The 21,671-nt window shown below is 34.2% G+C and overlaps 1 pseudogene; it reads right to left on the reverse strand.

The window, feature by feature from the left end:
- Positions 1–9,564: 9,564 nt before the first annotated feature.
- LOC132563052 (uncharacterized) overlaps positions 9,565–21,671 on the reverse strand; it is a 33,529-nt pseudogene continuing 21,422 nt past the window's right edge.

The raw sequence follows: 21,671 nt of genomic DNA on the forward strand, positions 1-21,671 counted from the left end.
AAGACAGTTATCTGGTTTGATCGTCAGTGGGAAAATGTCACGCCCGATAGGCTGAAACTGTCGCGCCTAAATCATCCTGTAACTTTGTTATCTACTGTCGACCTTAAATCAAGCTGTGATGTTGTTAGCGGGTATCAATATGCTAACCTGGGCTGATAGGGAGCCGGTAATGGAAACTATAGGTTATTAAGTAATGGAAGACTACACATAATAGCCAATATATTGTGTACAGAGGAGTCAGTTGTGGCTATCTCGATGCACTTTCTCCAGTCATGCCCATCAGATGATGTGACGAGAGAGATACCTATCTATACCGCAGCAAATAAATTGGCAGAAATCATGACAAAGAGCAAGATATCGTGCTCTGCAATCAAAATTCTGTAAAAACACCATCATATCCTTTGCATGCAACAGACACCTGTTAAATAGAATTACGTAGTGCGTAGTGGTGAAAGTAAAACTTAATTCAATCTTGTTTATCCTTTATCTTAATTACATGCTATTGTGACATCAGTAACAGGTAATCTAATTAAAATAAAGTATCTAAATATGGCGGGTGAATAATGATCTGTAATACATCTATTCCTTATTTATAACCAATGTCCTTTTTTGATGGTTGGAAATTCACATTGCTAGTAGAAGACTTGATTTCACATTACGGAAATCGCAGGCGTTGATAGAATGAACTGTCAATCGCTAGGGTTGTTAATTGTAAATTTGATGATTTCGTTGTTTCACACCAGTTCACAACATGAAATTAATTGAATGTCAGATTGATATAAGAAATATCTATGATGAAGAGAACGCTTACCTATCATGAAAGCATGACCTTGTTCTCCATGCAGTTTTCCAGTGTTGGCTGGCTGTTGGTTTTTTTTTCCTTTTTTGTATTCGAGTAAGATTTAAGGCATAACATAGAAGTCGGTATTATTTTCTTCGTTTTATTTTTGTGTATTTTCTTTCGCAAAGTACAATGCATTTATAAAATATTTTGTTTTAAGAGTAAGCTATAGCAATGTGAGTATAACAATGCAGTATATATGGAATTAGTTAATTTATCAACAAAGAAAAAAATGGCAAATGGCCCCTAGCAAATTCACGCAAAAGTATCCATCGCAAAAAATAACATTAGATTTAAGAATTAAAAATTAAGATTAAATTTTTTTTATCATATTCGACCTGATATTCTCGAAAATAAACAACTATATAGCTGATTTTCTTACTATAGTTGAATTCTTAGAATTGGCGTCAACGTGTCAGTGTCATAAAGCAACTCAGTGACGTCACAAAGATTGTAGAAAGGGAGTATCACCTTTTAATATTTATTTAGAATTAGATATTGTATACCCAAAACACTGCATCATACATTGACTCGTCTTTTTGAGACTCGCAAGTGATACAAAAGGCTTGAATGTTGAGAACTATGAGGCGATTGAGAAAAATCTGCTTTGATTACAAGGAATGTCATAATCTAGATGGGAAAAGTGCAATGGGACAACTATGCAATGAAGCTATAAAATCGGTTATACCGCCACCCAACCGGTCTGAAAATGGATTAATGTCTGGCCATGACCTCATCAGAAATGAAAGAACTTATTTCCCTTCATAGTTGTGTAAAGGATAGCTGGATTATTCCTCCCACGAGGTCAGCCCCAACATTTGGAACCATTGGATTATAATGTGTCCTACAAAAGAGACTTATTAAATATCAACTTCCTGTTCATTTTACTGTTCAGTAGGTTTGCTCTCAGTATATCTCGACACATATTTACTGACTTCTTTGTTCATTTTAGCTTTAATCCAAAGATAAAGATTGATCGCACCATTATTTTCTGAAGCGACAAAAAACTAAGAAAGTGATTTCAGAATGAATTTATAGAAGGTTGAAATCAAAACACGGCATTAAAGAAAAAAATTAATCATGTAGTGCCACTTGCCCTGAAGTCAAGACGATGTCCATGATCAGTAGTATAGTCCTACCAGATTAACCTGTCCAAATCACTTTTCATTACATTATCTATCACAGGCGATTCGACTTAAACGTAGGTGGCGCGTAGGCATATGTATTTGTGAGACGAGACTAATTCAACTATTTACATGCACATGGTCAAACGTAATGATAAGAGATATGTCATATCAGATGAAAATAGCTTTGAAAGTATTGCAGGATTATCGAAGGTTAAAATGGTGAAAGTCTGTGATGTAGCAGATGTATTTTGTGGTTCTTTGAACCTACTACGATATCAACATAGTGTAAACAGTACAAAATGGATAGAACTGAGAGAAGAATTCGCGATGCCTTCCAAGTACTCTAACTGTTCAAATGTTAAGTGAAGATTACGAACATATTACTTGTCATGTATACATGTCGGTCTCTTATCACGAGTAAGATCAAATCATTAAAACATTAATTTAGTAACCATTAAGTTAGATTAAGTTACGATGATTCATTCAACCAAATTCACTTACATTTATCATTTATCTTAAATAATAAACATAAAGTACACATTATCGACAATCTTGTTCTCTGTCAATCCTGTTACAAAATTAGTAAAACTCCAATTTGTTCTGGAGATACAAGTGATTCTACTAACTGATGATACTAATATATAATTTTCGAAGCAATATATGCGATATATGAATGGTTATCGAAAAATCTCTTGCATCGTATATGTAATAAGTGTTCTCTACCATTACACGTATTTGCTGTTCTACTGATCCAGTCTGTCTAATATCCTCTTGGTGCGATAAAAATACTGACAACTGTGGTGTATTTCACCTCGGTATTTCTTTCACTTGACAATGAGTGGCGGGATCGCCAACCGTAAGCATGCTTCTGACATGTTCATTGTCTTAGAAATCATCCAGTTTCTGCCCGTCGCTTACGCCCTCGATAGTAACTTGTGGTATATGACCGACACTAAGGCAAATTTCTTTTTCTATCCATACTGAGGTACAATGATCGCCTATGAGTGACAATGACGTCGGGCAGATGGACGTAAGACCAGCCGGACATGACCTAATGACGTACAGAGTAAAGTGGTTATCACTTGCGATCACAGCTTGCCTCCAGAATAATAGCCGGAACCCAGAGAAGTTGTCTAGAACGTAGGCACTGTGATGGACAGTTTGTCAATAACACTTTCCTTAGGACTTTGTTGAATATCCCTTTGGACACCTTATTTGGTTTGGACTCTCCATGAGGTCAAATGGATCTGGTGTACTTTAATTACTTCGCTTAATTCATCATCCAGGTTTGTTTCTATTCATCCACTAGACACAATAAACCACCATGCGGATATGTTTGTCTTTGTGGTCATGCTAATTCGGTGCAAAGGGATTGACAGAGAATTAACTGAAGAAATCATTAGTTAGTCTTGTCTAGCCTTTCTTTACCTAATGCGTACTTTTACTGATTTCTTTTGGGAAACAGAAATTCTTCTCATACCGTATACTATTGTTGTTTTGATCGAACGTGTTATATATCTTATCATAATCGTATAATACAAATGTTCTATATTATATATAAATATATATATATTCATATTTTATTGCCTTAGATTCTTTTAAGACTGCAGGAAAGTTTGACTGGATATAGGACAAAATTCAGTTTAAAATTAATTCAAACGTAAGATATTTTGCGTTTTCTTAGAAGACAGAATTTAGCATGACGTTTTCTAGAAATTTTGATTGTGGGTCCTATTTTGTAACGGTATTGGCGACGTTGTGATTCGGTTTCCCCAATCGACGATGATTACATGTAACACTAGATTTTAAGAACTGCTGCCAATATTACGATTTTCTTGCAAAATATCTACAATTGACAGATAAAGTCATTTACAGGGTTTCCAGAGATGCAGGCTGATAAAGAATATGAAGGCGTTTCATTGACGTCATAATGAAATATTATATTTCCGTGTACGATATGAAATTGGGCATGTGTTCTTTTGTCGTTTATGTTGTTCTCATTTGGCGTTACATAGTTCGATTAATGAAGATTTACCCGGCCCGTTTCGATGAGGCAGAGTATGCTTACCTTTCCGGAATCCATGTTTTATTCTCCCCGTAGTCTTGCAAGAGTCTTTGTGTAAATATGTCACCAATGGCACATTGATATGTCATTTGTTGTTTTTTTCAAAGCGTCTATAATTTCAACGGTTTGCTAAATTTGAATTGCGTTGCATCGTGACTGACTCAATAATTTTTGAATAATTAAAGATATGGTTGTTCCTTGACTCTTGAAAAATGGATATTTGGATACATATCCAATAAAAATGATAATGATTAAAAAAACAAACACATACGAAGACAGCGACCCATCATAATCATGGATATCTTCCAATAATATTTTTTTACACACATTAATGCAGAATGCCTTCAAACAAGGTAGATTTAAAGTATTATTGATATTCGTTTGGTTGCTGTTCGGCTTTGATCTGGTGAAACTGAATTAAAACATTTTCACATTATTTTTTGTCTTATTCGATGAACATTTAATAAAAGAGGAATATCAATGGTAAAATTCCCATTCGCGAAAAAAAAAAAGAATAATACCTTACGTATTGTGAAACCTGTATCGATAAGAGGAGCAGCAACATGTCACTTTTTTATACATACAAAGCATTCCAAACATCATCACCAGCAAGTTAATTTTTGGAGATTTTGTTCTTAAGACCTCTGTATCACCTTAAGACATGTTGATCATATAAAGATCTATATCTAAATTACGTACATTATGAGCTTAGTTATTTTGTTTCAAATATCTTACGACAGAGGATGTAAAGAATGTATGTTAGTCTGTGATGAAAATAATTAGGACCATTCTTCCTATAAATGTAAATGATTTTATGTTTCCCATTATAGTGAAATTCAAATGTTCAGTGCTCCTGAAGAGAGATCTTCACAACTAATTAATGTCCTTTGTTATTGAAGATTCCACTTTTAGTGTTGTCTCCTGAATTTTTTTTATGACCTATTAATGACTTTAGATAGCATGCGCGGGACATTTCAATCGAATGTGCTTTACAACCTGAAACTAGAAATCTGTTTGACTTTGTTACAGTAATACTGTACAACCAGAAATACTGTAATACCAGAAACGGGACTAGTAATAGGTTCAACTCGTGCTTGGACGATTTTCGGATGAAACCACTGGCGATGATCTCGTTTCCCTTTTGGAGTCTCGTGTCAAACAAATATGACGTATATAAAAACTTTCTTTGCAATATATTGTTTCCAGATAAGTTGTTGTCTATTGTAACCTCATGCGTTGATAGATTGAAAGAGAAGGTTCCTTCGTGCTCGTTTCGTACCCTTTAGATGTGGACGATCCTCTGTATTTCCGTACGCAAGTAATATAGTTATTAACAAAAGAACTTTTCAACTTCAAAGAGAAAATTTCTTGAAAACCTTTAAGTAGAGAAATCGTATGCATTCTTCATATATTATGATTCATTGGCATCATATGAATTAGTATAAATAATTCCTTAAGGAAACAACTCATTTACAAAGCATTGTCAATGACATATTCAGGAAATGTGAGATATTTAACGATTTTGGCTCGATTTCGTCGAAGATGTAAAACCTTAAAGCGTTGCCTTCCTCAATGACGTAGGTGGTTATATTGCCTCGTAGATACCCCCGCCTTCCTTTTTAGATGGTGTCCATGTAAAGTAAACTATTGAATGGGATACACATACTTTAATCCAAGGTGAAATAAATGTTTTGTTTTTTATTTTGTTTGTTTGTTTTTTTCGTTTTCTTTTTTTGTAATTATTTTGGTATTTTTACGCAATTTGTGAAGTTTCTTGCAAATTCTCGCCAGTCTGTTTGGTGAATTCATAGCTATTAATTTTGTTTTTATCTGAGCGCTTATTTTTTCGTCCTAGTACTTTTTCAAGTGTCTCCGTAAAAATCTCTCTTTTGTTCATATTTTGCTTCCTTTCGTCGATTTTGATTTGGAATTGAAATTATGTCCGTCGCCTCTTCTATAATATAAGACATGAAAATTGGCACAGAAAATACAAGTATATGTTTAAAAATCAACAACACGTCATATATGGAAAGATATTTATTCGAACATCTCATTGACAGAGACATTTCAGATTCACGGTACGAAATATCGAAAGTCATCTCTTCATGGACAAATTCTAGGAATTGAAATATTTCACCTACGCAACGGGGTAGCATATGGTTTTGCCAGATATTTATTTACTTCTAATATCGTGTCGTTAACAGTTTATCAATACAGTTTTCGCCTTGGGAAGAAAATCGCTCATTTATAGAAGACATTTTGTAGACAGGTGACAACGGATATGGTCTCGAATCGCAATACAACATACAGATCGAAAAGTCAAAAGATCAGAAGTTTATCATGCGGTATAGAAAAGTTACATGCCATGGGTTATTTCAAAAATATTACTAACATGACGTATTCGTAGAGAGAAAAGCATGCACAGATTATGTAGAATGATGCTTGGAAGTATTGTTTGCATACACAATTCATCCAAAATTCAAGACAGAATTTCAAGTACATTGCCAATTGGCTAAAATAGGAGAAGTCGGATTTTCAGAATGAAAAAAAGACATGGAAATGATATCGCTTATACATATATAGATATACACTGGAGATTAGCAACTCGCAGGATATGCTGACATCTGGTTTTTGGAAATTCCGAGTTAATCAGCATAGATTTGTTAAACAATGATTTGTAAGATTAGGATCGAACGAAGACTGCGATTGTTGTCAAGGAAAACCACAGAAGACAGTACATAGGTTTTAGCTGCGAAAAACATGACATGCAGATTTTTTGTTTCCAAGTGAAGCTAGATATTGAAGATGTCCACAGAAAGAGAAAGTCATCCGGGACGGGTGACATCACCAGTCTTAGCATGCACACCGGGGAGGAGGTAGAGATTCCTTCGGGGTGGCATGCAGCATTACGACACTGAAAACGTTCTTCATGCACAGTGGTTCACTGGTTCACTCCACCTGGAACGATCCAAATATAAGACTTCAACATGACACGTTCTCGCAAAAAGTCATTTATAACAAACACAAATAAGCTCGTTTTAATACGTCCATTTGAAATAAATATGTCATTGAAGATATGCGTTTTCCTGTACGATTGAGAGACAAATGTTTTCGAAATAGCTTAAAAAACGTTAAAGTAATAGTTTCATAATTCTGTACAGAGGTTACTTATCATTTTTGTCGTGCTGATCGTTTGATTATTTAAAACGGGCTTTGATTGAACACTTGAAAAATAACATAATATTACACAGTAGAGCAAACTGTCATATTATTTGTCATGTTAAAAGAACGTACGACATAATGATAACACAACAGAGTAAAGGTCAAAGAATCTATGGTAGAAAAAGAACAGATAACGTAATGATAAAACAACGTAACAAAACGTCGTAGAAACTGTCGTAGATAAAGAACATGTGATAAATAATAACACATTTGTGTAAAACGTCATAGAAACTGTAGTAGATAAAGAATAAAGAACAAGTATAACATGATTGAATAAAACGTCATATAAACCGTAGAAGATAACGAACACGATTAGGTAAAACGTCATAGAAACTGTAGTAGATAAAGAACAATGATAACAAAATTGAGTAAAACGTCATAGAAACTGTAGTAGATAAAGAACAATGATAACAAAATGGAGTAAAACGTCATAGAAACTGTAGTAGATAAAGAACAATGATAACAAAATTGAGTAAAACGTCATAGAAACTGTTGTAGATAAAGAACATATAACACAAAAGAATAAAGCTTTCTTAGATAAAGATCAAACACAATAGTAATTAGTGTAAAATATCAATGGAACAAGGGTAGGAATAGAAAATATTCATTCTTAATTACTAGAAATATGTATAAAAAAGTACATCACCAGTCATACGAAAAAGGGGTATGTCAAGAAATATTATATTTATATTTTAAATAACATAAATTGAAGAAGATATAATGTAATATTGCAAGTAAAGACATACGTTTTTTACTCTGCAACGATAGAGGTCTTGTGTGTTTGAGTAAAATATAATTGAATGATTACATCTCCCTTAGTTTATGAAGTAAATATTATATTTATATATAGGATACAGACTTTCTTACTGATTCGATACCAGTGATTATTTTATATATGATGTAGCATTGAAATGAAAACGGCGTTTCCAAACACCTCAAATTCTGAAATCAATCTGAAAGCTGTGTACATACTTCAATCGTGTGGTTTCTTTTACCTACGTTTTTGTAAATCATTAAAAGCACTTTCCATATATCATACTTACGATGTCAACATTTAGTGATTCTTCCGAAAGTGTCATATGCTGTCTAAAGAACAGTTGTAAAATACCACACGGTATTAAAATATGATTGACAAGAAAAATATGACATATGTCACATTTTGAATAATCATGAATTCAATTTGATTTCAGCCCTAGCTTGGATCCCCTCGCAGACTTCCTGAAGAAAACAATCCACACAGATGCTCTCCAATGGAGATTCATAACACCGACCATTTATCGACAGAGCTTTAACGCTTGGAAATAAGAAATTTCACTTCGAAAGATGTGAAATGAAATGCTTCGTTCTGATTAGTATGCAGAAAAAAATATAGATTGATATTTAATTATTATCTTTCGCTCGACAAGATGTGTGACCTAAGGAATAGTGTACCACATCATTACCTACGCGTGCGTTAGCGCCATCCGCATTGCGTGAAGTGTCTCTATAGATATATATACAAAGTAAACAATAACTTATATTCCATAAAAAATAGAAATAGAAAACCAAAGAAATAAAAGAAATTGAATGTTTTAATTTCATTTAATATCTTACATCTCAATTTTGTAGAAGAAAAGATCATTATTAAACAAAAGCTCAAAATAATGAAAATAGTAAACATTACTACTTCAATATATTCAGATAAAACAATATTGTATAACAGGAAACTATGCGACAAAAATATGTACCGTTCAACAAATAATCAACACAACCCTAGCTTCGTTATTTGTGAATCAATACCAATGTGTAACTGTGTGTCAAGCTGTGTCCTACTGATTGATAAGAAATTCGTTTTGCTGCCCTTTTCGAAAATCACACGAATTTGTCAAACTTCAAAAAGTACCATACCATGTTAAAGAGTTCAGCACACAAGTGATACACTGTTCCTTAAGTGGGTATGTGGATCTGGGTTTGTCACCTTATTGTGTTCACAAACAGCACTAAACTCAAGAAGTAAATCTGATATTTTTATATCACGAAAGCATGTGAATGTTCTCCTCTGCGTATTTTTCTATCTATCATAAGTTAAGGACTGGAATAAATAGACTGATATGTTTGCATAAAATATCCACAATAATCCATCAAAAATATTTGTTTACTTTTGAAAATAACATAATAACATGGTCATGAGGTAAAAACAGAATTATTTATGTTTCTTGTATAAGTATATATTTTGTAAATATTGCACATGAGCATTGAGTTTATCAGTTCCATTCTCGCTTAATATTGATCGTTCGTTCGCTTTAAAATTCCTAATTTGACTTTTCATCTCAACCATACGCTATGTGCCAACCCTGTTGACGTTTTGACAGCTCTGGATAGGACCTAACCAATGGAAACACCTCATCGGAGAAGATACCTTCAGACTCAAGCGGAGAGGCATGATCTCGTTTCCCATAAGCAATGCTCCATTTGTTCGACCTCCGTTTTCCATAGGCTATGTTCCAGCCTTGTCGGAGACGTTTATCTGGAACTACGTACTCTCCGTTGTATGGTTCTTCCCTTGTGTCTAATGTTTTCACATAATTTTCCAGTAGACGATCATAAAGGTCTTGGTTTTGTTTTCCTGTCAGAAGCGAAAGGAGTGGACCTTGCTCCTCTGTGTGTAATGGAAGGCCTATGGTACCTAAAACATGTGAAAAAGATTAATTAATTGGTGATTATGTATATATGTGCACATTAGTCCTGATTCATAAAAGACACACTTGGTATAAACATTACTATATTTTACAAATATACCCTCTGAATTTCAACCCATTTAGACGAGAAGCTCTTTTAATCTCATTGGGGATTCCTAAAATGATACGAAACTAGAAATCATCTCATACATGGGATGTTATCAAGAGATTCGTCCTGGTGATGTATTTTTTGCATTTTGCATTTGTCACTGGTGAAATATACCTCAGAACGCCGTTTTGATTTAGCTGCGCCAGTCATAAATTGATTGCGATGCACAATTACATTACGTCATGAAATTGAATTAGCAGCCTCGGTTTGAAATTCTCCTACACATTTTGACTTTAACAGCTGTTAATGTGTAGCTTTTTCTGACTAATGTAATATAAAATATCTTAAATTTGATTTTATGAAATCCGAAAAGGCTCGCAAAACACAGCTTCTACGACTCAACTTTTTAACAATTCACTGAAAATGAACACTCATTTAACATCCTAGATATTTGTCTCAATATAGACGCAATTATTGCGTCGAAGTTAATCACCTAGATTGAAATTTTCCTGAATGGAATAACTAGTCTGGTAACTTAATGCATGGCGTCTGTAAATCATTCAGCTAGAAAACGTTTGCAGTATAGGAATAACTTCTTAAAAGAACGAAAAATGACAACATATATCAGTATATTGTTAAATACTGGTGTGGTGAATGGCTTCCGCATGAAATAATTTCTTTAAAAAAAAATTGCCACGCAGAGACAAGTCTGGACATTTATAACTAGAAAGAATAAATATTTGTCTTATCAAAATTAGACAATACGTGTTTTACGAGGCTAATCTCTGTTCGCCCACTCAGCTAATGGCATTTTACTGCGGCTTCAAACTGCCTATGAAGATGATCGTTACGCAGGAGTAGAATAACTGTGATTTACACTGTCACTATCGTTGGTATTAATAACTTTATTGGGTTTGGGGAGTCAGCTACCTTAATTAACACCTGTTCAATCACTTTGTCGAAACATATAAGAGATTGCACAGAAGATACACAACTGAATAGTTTCTTTCAACACGAATTTACAATTAGATACAACAGAATGCTAACTAATGGACTAAATTGCATCATACCGCGGCTTTGTCCTTCTAGGTCTTGTTCAATTGTTTATGAATTTAAACATAGCATACAGGTATACAGCAAACATCGGAAATAAAAAAAATCCTTCGGCGGGTTTTACTCCTTTCAACCCAAAATTTTGTGTAGAATATTGGGCAAATATTAAAAAAATTACTTATACATTTGTACCTAATTACTGATAACACTTTGATATTAGTTCCTTCACATTCATATCAGATCGAAAGCATGCTTTTCCATTCCATTAGTTACCAAATATCTGATGAATTGTATATATATATATCAGGTGACATTTGTCAATCAATAAGTCAACAAATGATACCAGATTCATAATTGGCAAGGTCAACAATAGCTTAAGCGTTGTTTGCCTCGTTGGTTTCAAATCCATTCAAAAATATCTATAACTGATAGTGAAGGGCACTGCTTTTCCACGAGGTCAGTATTGATGGATGTGACCGCCCCCGTCTGTTCATTAGACCTTTCCCAAAACACTTAGGCAGGTAGAAATCCTATAAAATGTAATTGTGAGTTACAATTATTGCTGTAGGATGACCGAAAGCAACAGCCACTAAACCGATATGCTATTGACAAACTGCTATCAAACAGAACGTTTTAACCATTGTCTCGATTAGGCTGGTTATCAAGGAGACATGAGACAGCATGTGTTAACTAAGATAGAAACAAAGCCAAACATCTATTTACGCAATCCCAACGCTACAAGGTTGAATAAATAGCATCGCAATTAGACGCAACCTACTTAGTAAACGTATTGTAAAGTAAAATATTGTGTCTTAGTAAAGTGATGGGTGACAACAGAATTGGAAAGAAGAACGTATCTGTTCAGATTAGGAAGGCACTAGTAGTCTTGACTAACCATGCTATCTACCACCCGGTGATTGCTTATATTCAGCAGGTAAAGGAAAGGGCAAAGAAGAAAGGCGATTGGCTTTTGATTTTTTGAGAAGTCCTACAGTCTCGTACAATATCCGTGTCCAGAAAGCACTTGATGTAACATACATCAATCGTCATTATCGATGACGTAGAGAGAACCCATAATATCACAAGAGCGAAAACGGAATTGTCAGGTTTTGTAAAGTTAGGATATCACCAACAAAAACAATGTGCTTGTCAATTTTTTGAACGAAAAAAGGACAACACTAATCAAATACTAGTTTCAAAATAAGACGTTTTTTGTTTTTTTAATGCATGAAAAAAAAAAAAAAAAAACATCAATCATACTTTGACAAATGTTAAGATTATGCATACAAGTTAAATCCCATACAAACGATAACCCGATTTCACAATAATGTATCATAACGTGGTCAATACACATTTCACTTTGGCAATATCAAATACTACAGAGACAAGGCATAGCATAGTTGTACAAGTAGTCCACATATAGAATATTATAATGTTCTAAAGGCATTTTCTGGTTTTTATAATAAATATGAGAGATGGATTTTATTAAAGAATTAGATCAAACGTACGGAAACAAGTGTAGAGTAAACGATCAAATGCCCAGCCTCAATTTTGTCACTCCCCATATAATTTTAAATTCTGTAGAGGAAATCTTCGTTATGAATATTTCGTTTGGACAAACCCGAATCTAGCTTTCAGAACATTACTTTTCTCCGGAACAGAGTCTCAACATTGTTCTTAAAAAGGGTCTAGGTGTCAATTTGTGTTCACATGTTCCCTCTTTCTATGGTTTTTAGTTTGATTATGTTATTGGATATTTATTTTTACGGTGAACTATTTCGAGCACATTTAATCGGCTGAACATTTCGGATCAGCGCAAAGGTGGGGAACATACATGAAGTCCGACACCCTTTCGGCTGAAAATCATTGAAACTAGCGAGCATTGTTTGGTCTACTTAAGCTAATTATCGCTTATACAAATACGCTCAAAATGGATTAAGTTTGATACTGTTTCAATCCAAATAAGTGTGTAGTGCCACGTTAAATTATTCTGGATAATTGAATTAAAACAAATCATGCCTATCAATCAATTTTGTTGTGCATTTGAGTTAATTTTAAAATCACGCTTAAAAGCGCTGACGAACTTTGTTGATTTATTATGTTTAAAAAAGTCCAAAGTAATCAAACCGATTACATGCTTCTCATAAATATAACCTCCGTTACACGTTTGCCATCAACATGATGTTTGCAAATCTCAATGACCTATTATCTTCGTGATCTGTTTTACAATTATAAATCACATTATGGAGAATGTGGCCCATCAACACGAAACGTATATGAAGTCAATAATGGTACATTATTTTTCTGAGTTTGGCAGAAAACATTATGTTGGATACAATATGAAGTACATCAAAGACTATCGAAAACACCTTAAATATGTATAAACTGGACGATTGCTTTTGGAATATCTCAAGTGTCAAACTAAGAAATATCGATAATTTTATGAGGTCTTTTCTATTCTTTTTGTTTCTTTGCAAATTTTGATGTTCTCATTTCTTTACTTAATATGTCTTATGTATGTTGGTATCGTCCCTTTTCTGTTGATGTCTTCACGATTTCATTGTAAAATTGGCGTCTTTATAATTCCTGGTGTTATGTTTTCTTTTGTTTTGGTGCCTGACGTTCCGCTTGCTGCCTTTCCTTTTTTGTTTTTTTTTTCTCTCAGTGTATCTGATGTTTCCTTGCCTGATATTACAATATCTTCGAATTTCTTGTCATCTTTTCATCTGCTCAAATACCTTCATAATTCCTATTGTTGTCTTTTCTTTTGTTTTGGTATCCCCAAAGCTTATTTTGTTGCCTCTCCACTGTTTAATTTGAGCTCATGTTGATATATTGTTGCAACGACATTTACTTCCCGATTTTATTTTTTCCTGATGATAAACTGCTATTCCAAAATACTTATTTGATGTACACATCGCACATCAATGTTAAAAATAATGTACCTCAAGATATCCATATAATTTTTTATCATTCTATCTAAAAGTGTTCTTGAAACAGATATACAGCGTGAGGTAAAAATTAACCTTCTATTGAAAACGTTGTTAATAATATTCCATTTCTGAATAGCTATTTCCCATTCTCCAACTTTGGTATTGGCATGACACAATTGATTCTCATTATCATCATTTTAGTGCAAGCAGTCGATAACTAACGGCAAACTAGAAACACATGGGTTCAAAAGTCGCAGGTTGATGAAAATTACGGGTAACTTCTGTGGTCGCTATTGTGATCTCATTGTGATATATTCTATTCTGTAATTTGAAGCTGGACGTGTTTCATGCTAGTTAGTTTGCCTGTTGGTTCCTTTATTGTATACCTTGTTTATATTTGAGACTGTGACTGCCAAGGTTTACAGGTGACGCTTATTCTTCCGGAACATCTGGTCTTATTCTTCTTGTACATTTTCATCAGTCATTTTCTTAATTGTTTTAGTAGCTTTTGGGAATGGAATTGATTCTACTTATATGGTTCACCACGAGAGAACACCGAAGATATATTTGTCTTTTCCAATCTATGAAATCATCTCATTTGTTTTCAATAATGCAAAGAAAAGTAATGTTGTATTAATTATCTTTAACATCTTGAGAACCGCAACGTTTAACAACGTTCGGAATAGTAAGGTCATCTTTAACATTGGATTCCATATCTACATGGCGATTTGTGACAATTTATATGTTGACATCAACTTATCTTGTTGTAAGTAAATGTACTAAAACCGTGTCCTCTAATTGTTGAACGGTTCTTGCGACACAGTTGATGAGAGAATCAGAGCGTTGTGTCACCTCAGGTCGATAAATGAGGTAGGAATGTAGAAAATGAGTGCATTGTAGTTCATCCTCCTTGTGAGAAACAAAGGTTGGATGTCAACCGGGATGGATTTCGAAAATTGTTTCCCATCAATCAACATTCAGCAAGCTGCACTATACCTCTAGTTACGAAAGCCTCACCGTTACATGATCCTCATATACAGCTGCCGTTTTTCTTCCGCAGATACAGATTGATAATCACCATTATCCGTCTGATAGATTCATCTTGGACAAGTACACAGTAAATTCCAATACGATTTGCTTGACTCGTGATAAATAGTTTGCACTAACTTTTAGAGTTACAGCTCATGTAAGATGTATCAGAATTGACAGTTAGTTAATTTCATTTACTATATGACAGAGATAGAAATGCATCCACGCATGAGAGATATGATAAAATATTATGTGAAAATGTTGTTAACATATATTTGAATACGGTAATAAGCAACAGGCTTGTAAACTACATAGGGAAGCCAGAATGATATGTCGGTTGTCTTTGCATCTATTTTGACCGGGAAATGCTGCACTTTTATCTGTTTCCCACAAATGTTCGTAGATATTTAGACTATTCAATCAGTAGAGTAACCAATTCAACCAATCAATGTCCGGCACATGATATGCAAGAAATTGAAAACCATTTAGTACTCAATCATTTACTTTTGTTTTTAAAGGTTGATCTACTACCTATACCACTAGTACGACGAGCTATAATTCAAGGAATAACACAAGTCGCATTAATATTGTTCTAACACTAACTTGCACTATTATCAACCTATAAATTTACTTAGAAAAAAGTACTTTCTGTTTTCCTTGTGTGATACGAAAACTGATGGACTGGATGATCTCCAGTTTGCCCGTAGGTATCGTTGACGATGTTCTCCTTTTAAGAGCGAGACTTGACTTACTATGACATATTTATGTGTCGTCGATGAAGCAGATGATGTTCATCCTTTCGGAACATGTGGTTTTAGTCTACTTGAACTGTTTCAATGCTATCTATGCAAATCTTCCTTTGTTCCTACTTTGAATCAAAAGACATACATCTATTTGAAATCTTCAAGTGTATTTCTCCATCTTTCACGTTTTGCCCTCGTTTTTATAAATTTTCATTGAGACTTAAATTTTTTAATTTCTTAAATGTGATTTTTATTAATTCCAATAATAATAATTTTAATAATGAAGTGTTGATAAAGCTGTCAAATCAATGAAACTGCGTCAAAATATATTAGAAGAATCATATTGACAGAAATGATATAATTTACGTTATATGAGACAAAAATTATCTTGTATTTTTTAAATGGTGTTAGTTTTGAGTACATATACACAGTGTCTTTTCCAGAACGTTCTCTTTCGTTGTCAGTAAAATCCGCGTTTTGTTGATTAACGAGTCTCCCATTTCGCATGGTCCTTTGTATTTCATAATATATGATACCATGGGAACTTCAGAAACAATTGTGTAAGATCGAAAATAATTGTTACTCCGATACTATGAAGTCTAATGGTTAAAAGTAACTATATAAATTGTGTTAGCATTCCGTATTGAGGTTTATAACGTTCACATGTACTTGACGTTCTTCTGAAATTATCAGACAAGTGATAATTTCTTAATTTGAATTATGGAGTTCCCTGTCTAGATTTTGACATTCTTAAAACTCAATTTTCATCTCCTTATTAACATCCTAGGATTTAAAAATAAGGCCTTTAATATCACTGACGAGTCTTAGAAAGACGGAACATCTGTGTGATGCAGTTTTATCAATTATGTGCACAGCTGTATCTAATTCAAAATTGTATTGGAAGGCGCTTTTCATGTATGTGTCTTTCGTTACTCTATATAAAGGAATACATAAAGCGGTCTACATACATTATTTAAAACAATGTATTCGAATTTCAATCGATTAATATGTAAAATGACAGAATATAACTAATTAATTCATTTATGCCTTTTCCCCATTGTTTTACTAAATCATTCAAATTTTATTACTGGCATGACATTATGTCGAAATACCGAATTTATTAAGAACTTGGACACAGTTATACAATATCTGTCATGGTCAGTGATAAATCAAAGTGGAGAAATTGCGAGGCGATTCCAGACAGAAATGACGTGTTCAGAGTGTTGAACATGACTCTATTGCACATTCAACACTCTGTGATAGATAGCTACTCACTTCCAAATTGGTTGTAGGCACTAAATTGGACACAATTCCCTAGAGGAAACTCACATATCCGAACGAAAGCGCATTCGACTAAATGTGTTCCTAAAACCGATCACACTTTGTAAATCAGTGCCATTTTTATTAATTACACAGGAGACTAAGAAACAAACCAAAGAGATCTCCAATAGGAATTGAAGTCTGGTTGAACTTGAATCGCGGAAGGTGAAAGAAAACGCTCAGATTCGCGGCGAACGAGTCTGTTTGGTGTAATGACGACTGTGCAACAAAAGAGACAGCGCATGCTTGACTGATAAGTTAAGCTTAATCTTAAATCCAATTGCCATTACAGATTGGTCTCTTTTAAAGGCCAGACTGGCCTTTCGAGCCTCTAACAGAACCACAACGTGGGATACTGTCTTTCGTGTCATAGACAACCACAGTTTGTGGAATGACCTCGTAGATATAAACAGAGCCACACCTTTTGAGATGGCCTTGAGTTATCTCGTTAAAGAAAATGACCTTTTAGTCACTATATGGAGCCGCTATCAGGCTGTAGGTCTTATTTGAATTTGATTTAGGAAAATGCATGCTACAGATGCAGTTTTTACCTCCCACGGTGTCATTGTAACCATATTACACTTAAGCATACTAAAGGCTTATAATATAGGATTTTTATCCATAAAGACAAGCGAGTTGTTTTGATACTTTTAACATACAACTTCGATAGATCAGAAACATATATCTGTCCCAAGCAATTCTACGTTAGATGGGTTAGACGGCCTTACCGTTTCATAAATGTATATATTTATTGTAGAGGCATCTAACAACATGGTTACGGTACCTTTGATACAGTAACGAATGGTTACGCAATGACTTGTATGATATTATACATACAAAGTCTAAATATAGTAACAAGCTGAATCTCATCATATGAGGTTTTCTTTATGACATCTAATACGTGGATCCATTCATGTACAAAGTTACCCGAATATCATTTACTTTAAATTTAGGCCTATATCTTGTTTTGTCTAATTTACTAATCTTCTGTTGAGTTTCTTATTAGGACACGCCCATTTCAACCAGCGACAATAAAACGATAATTGTTTACCTTTAGCAATTTTGCATGTAACTTCTATATCTTGTACTCACCAACTCTTGTTGATTGATCATTTGTGCCGTCTTAAAACCTATAAAATCTTAAGGGAGAAGACATGTTTTAGCAGAAAGCTATCTATGGACTATCTCTGATATTTGCTATTAGTAGCACAAACCATAATCAAGGCGACCAAATAACGTACAACACGGGACTTAATATAATTAAGTGGTAATGAGCCGTTCGTACAATAGGTAGGTTAATACGTGGGATTTCTGTGTCACAAGAGTACACTTAGACTGGCAAACCATTGTTCCCTCCGATGCCCGGTGGATGTTATGAGTTAGTATTGTTCCACTATAAACCATTGTGTGAAAGTTATCTTTGTAACAACATGTCTCTTGATATTATATTTGCTCTCCGTAATAACCATATCCTCCTACTCAAAATACCTTACATTTGGATAATGACTATTTTGTCAATCAATGGCGATGACAGGTAGTTGCGTCCCGTTCTGTCTCTACATCTCTGTCATTAACTAACTTTATCGCGGCTTCCATGTCTTCTGTCTTTATTTTTGTTTTGCAAATCCGTCATGATTTCCTTGATAAAATATATCTACATTTTAACTAAAACGCCGAAAATCAAGTTTCTTTCAAATATATTGGAGATTTTTTTTATCAAACTAACTGTTTTGAGTACGCGGATTTTATTTAACTCTTCTCGAAGAGTAACTTTTGATCGCCGAATGACGCAAAAATGTCAACTTTTTATGCCTGTTTCATAAATCTAATATAAAATGGAAACATCGACATGTTTCTTATTTCATTTTACCTCAATATCGAATAAGTATATTAATATTAAAGATATTATCCAGACCATTCAAATTAAGAAAAAAACCTATCGCATTTTTATATAAAATCAAAACTCGATTTACATATTTAATAGACGGTTATTTCTCTCGCTTTAAACTTAACTGTAGTACACATCAAAAGAGGTGTTCTGTACACGAGAAGCTTTTTGGGGTTTAGATCAACTTAAGCATAATATTTTTCAAAGAAATGCTGATTTTCTTTTCCTTGAAATGAACTGAAGCACTGATTTATTTATTTCTGTGACAAGTAATGTTTGGTCAAACATTTGCAGTGTTTTCTTTTAGACCGATCTTAATTGCAATTATGTAATGCAGCTTTGTTCAGTTAGTTTAAATTGCATTTCTCTTCTGTATTTAAACTAATAAGATCAAAGTGGGTTTTTTTGTTAAGTCTATATAATTTTCTTCGTTTACAATTTTTGTCGTGTAATCTGCTGTAATGTGTGAATGTACAATATCGTTCGGAATTCGCTGTCTTAGTGTCACTGCTGTACGTGCTGTTTTTCTTTGGTCAAATTGAGTCACAACTTTGAATAAAATGGCTACAGTTTAGTAAGAAAAACCCCATACAACTTGTTGATACAACACGGTGAAGTAAAATACGTCATATCTGAAGTACAATATCATTACTAAAGTAAATAAATAATCACCGTTGCTGTCTATCATGTGAATATATCATAAGTTACGTGAAATATATCAACGTAGGCGTTAGTTTTCTGAAATACGATGTCATAAATATTGTGAAATATTTCAACGTCGCCGTCACTCATGTGAAATACAGCATCATTGGCAAAGTGGAATATTTCACCGTCGCAGTCAGTCATGTGAAAATACCATTAGCAAAGTAACATATATCACCGTCGCCGTCAGTCATGTAAAATACAATATCATTAGCACAGTGAAATATATCACCGTCGCCGTCAGTCATGTGAAACACAAATCACTAGCACAGTGAAATATATCACCGTCGCCGTCAGTCATGTGAAACACAAATCATTAGCACAGTGAAATATATCACCGTCGCCATCAGTCATGTGAAACACAAATCACTAGCACAGTGAAATATATCACCGTCGCCGTCAGTCATGTGAAATACAAATCATTAGCACAGTGAAATATATCACCGTCGCCGTCAGTCATGTGAAACACAAATCACTAGCACAGTGAAATATATCACCGTCGCCGTCAGTCATGTGAAACACAAATCACTAGCACAGTGGAATATATCACCGTCGCCGTCAGTCATGTGAAACACAAATCACTAGCACAGTGGAATATATCACCGTCGCCGTCAGTCATGTGAAACACAAATCACTAGCACAGTGAAATATATCACCGTCGCCGTCAGTCATGTGAAACACAAATCACTAGCACAGTGAAATATATCACCGTCGCCGTCAGTCATGTGAAACACAAATCACTAGCACAGTGAAATATATCACCGTCGCCATCAGTCATGTAAAATACAACATCATTAGTTATATGAAATATACCAGTCACCAATAGTCATAGTTATACAAGGTATTGGTAATACCATACAATGAGTCAAGTGAAATGCAATACCATTATATTAATGTGAAATATAGGTCAGTAAGTACAGTGAAATGTATTTCTAACCCAATTAAATACCGCTCGTTCCTATATGGCTATCGCTGGTTATGAAAATGCCACACAAACATCACATGACACATGAAACATGTTATATGTCTCCAAGGGTTCAATCAGCACCCTAAAGCTTGTTGTAGTAAGTAGATGGATAGGCTCCAGTACGTCAGCTATCGATTCCCGTCCTTTATATTGCCGGTGATCGAGAGCTTGTCCGAAATTTCCACATAAACGCTAATTATGATCAGTTTGAAATGCTGGTAATTATCACTATGGGGTATCTTTTGTGGCGGTCAATTGGCTTTCTATGGTTTACATCAGGATATTAAGGGAAAACAATCGGTAAACAAAGTATCTCAGCTCGGAGGCGGATACATCAAAGGCAAACACTGTCACTTTACATACATAACGTACGGTGAGGCCAGAGTATTGATACACACAGGTGAACCGGGTTACTTTATATACATAACATATGGAGCATACTGGGGCCAGAATATTAAATATTGGGAAATTATTTGAACATCAAATTGTCACTATAGATAATGTCGAAGCATGGCAAGGCATCCTTTGTGATTGATTACAAGAGTGTAAGTAAAATCGAACTTCTCCCCTTGATAAGCTTGATAAAACATGTGTTGAGGTTAGTTTTAAAAATTGACTTTGATATCAAAGTATTCTCTGTCTTTATGATATATGGTGTAAATTATGATATGCTTATTTTGATTTTTTTTGTATCGAAAGGAGCGACTTGATATTACTTATTATCGATTTTTCAAGTCATGACAATCAGATGGAAAGGTGGTTCCGTACAAACAATTCCCCCGTTTTAACAACTGAAATATTCCAAAACATATCAGCATAAATAATCACTTGCATTTGCATGTTTGTATAAAAATGAGAATAAGCAGATAGAACATCTCACATGTCATATAAAATACTTAACATAAACAATAAGTCCGAATGTAGATATAAATGTTCATTTTAAGAGATAGAAGACAGCGCATACCTTGGTCTTGGACTTCCACTGACCTCACTTAATATGCCTCATTTTGAGATT

Source organism: Ylistrum balloti, unplaced genomic scaffold (assembly GCF_031769215.1).
Source record: "Ylistrum balloti isolate Yb309-2 unplaced genomic scaffold, AGI_CSIRO_Ybal_v1 Utg371572, whole genome shotgun sequence".
NCBI classification, from domain to species: domain Eukaryota; kingdom Metazoa; phylum Mollusca; class Bivalvia; order Pectinida; family Pectinidae; genus Ylistrum; species Ylistrum balloti.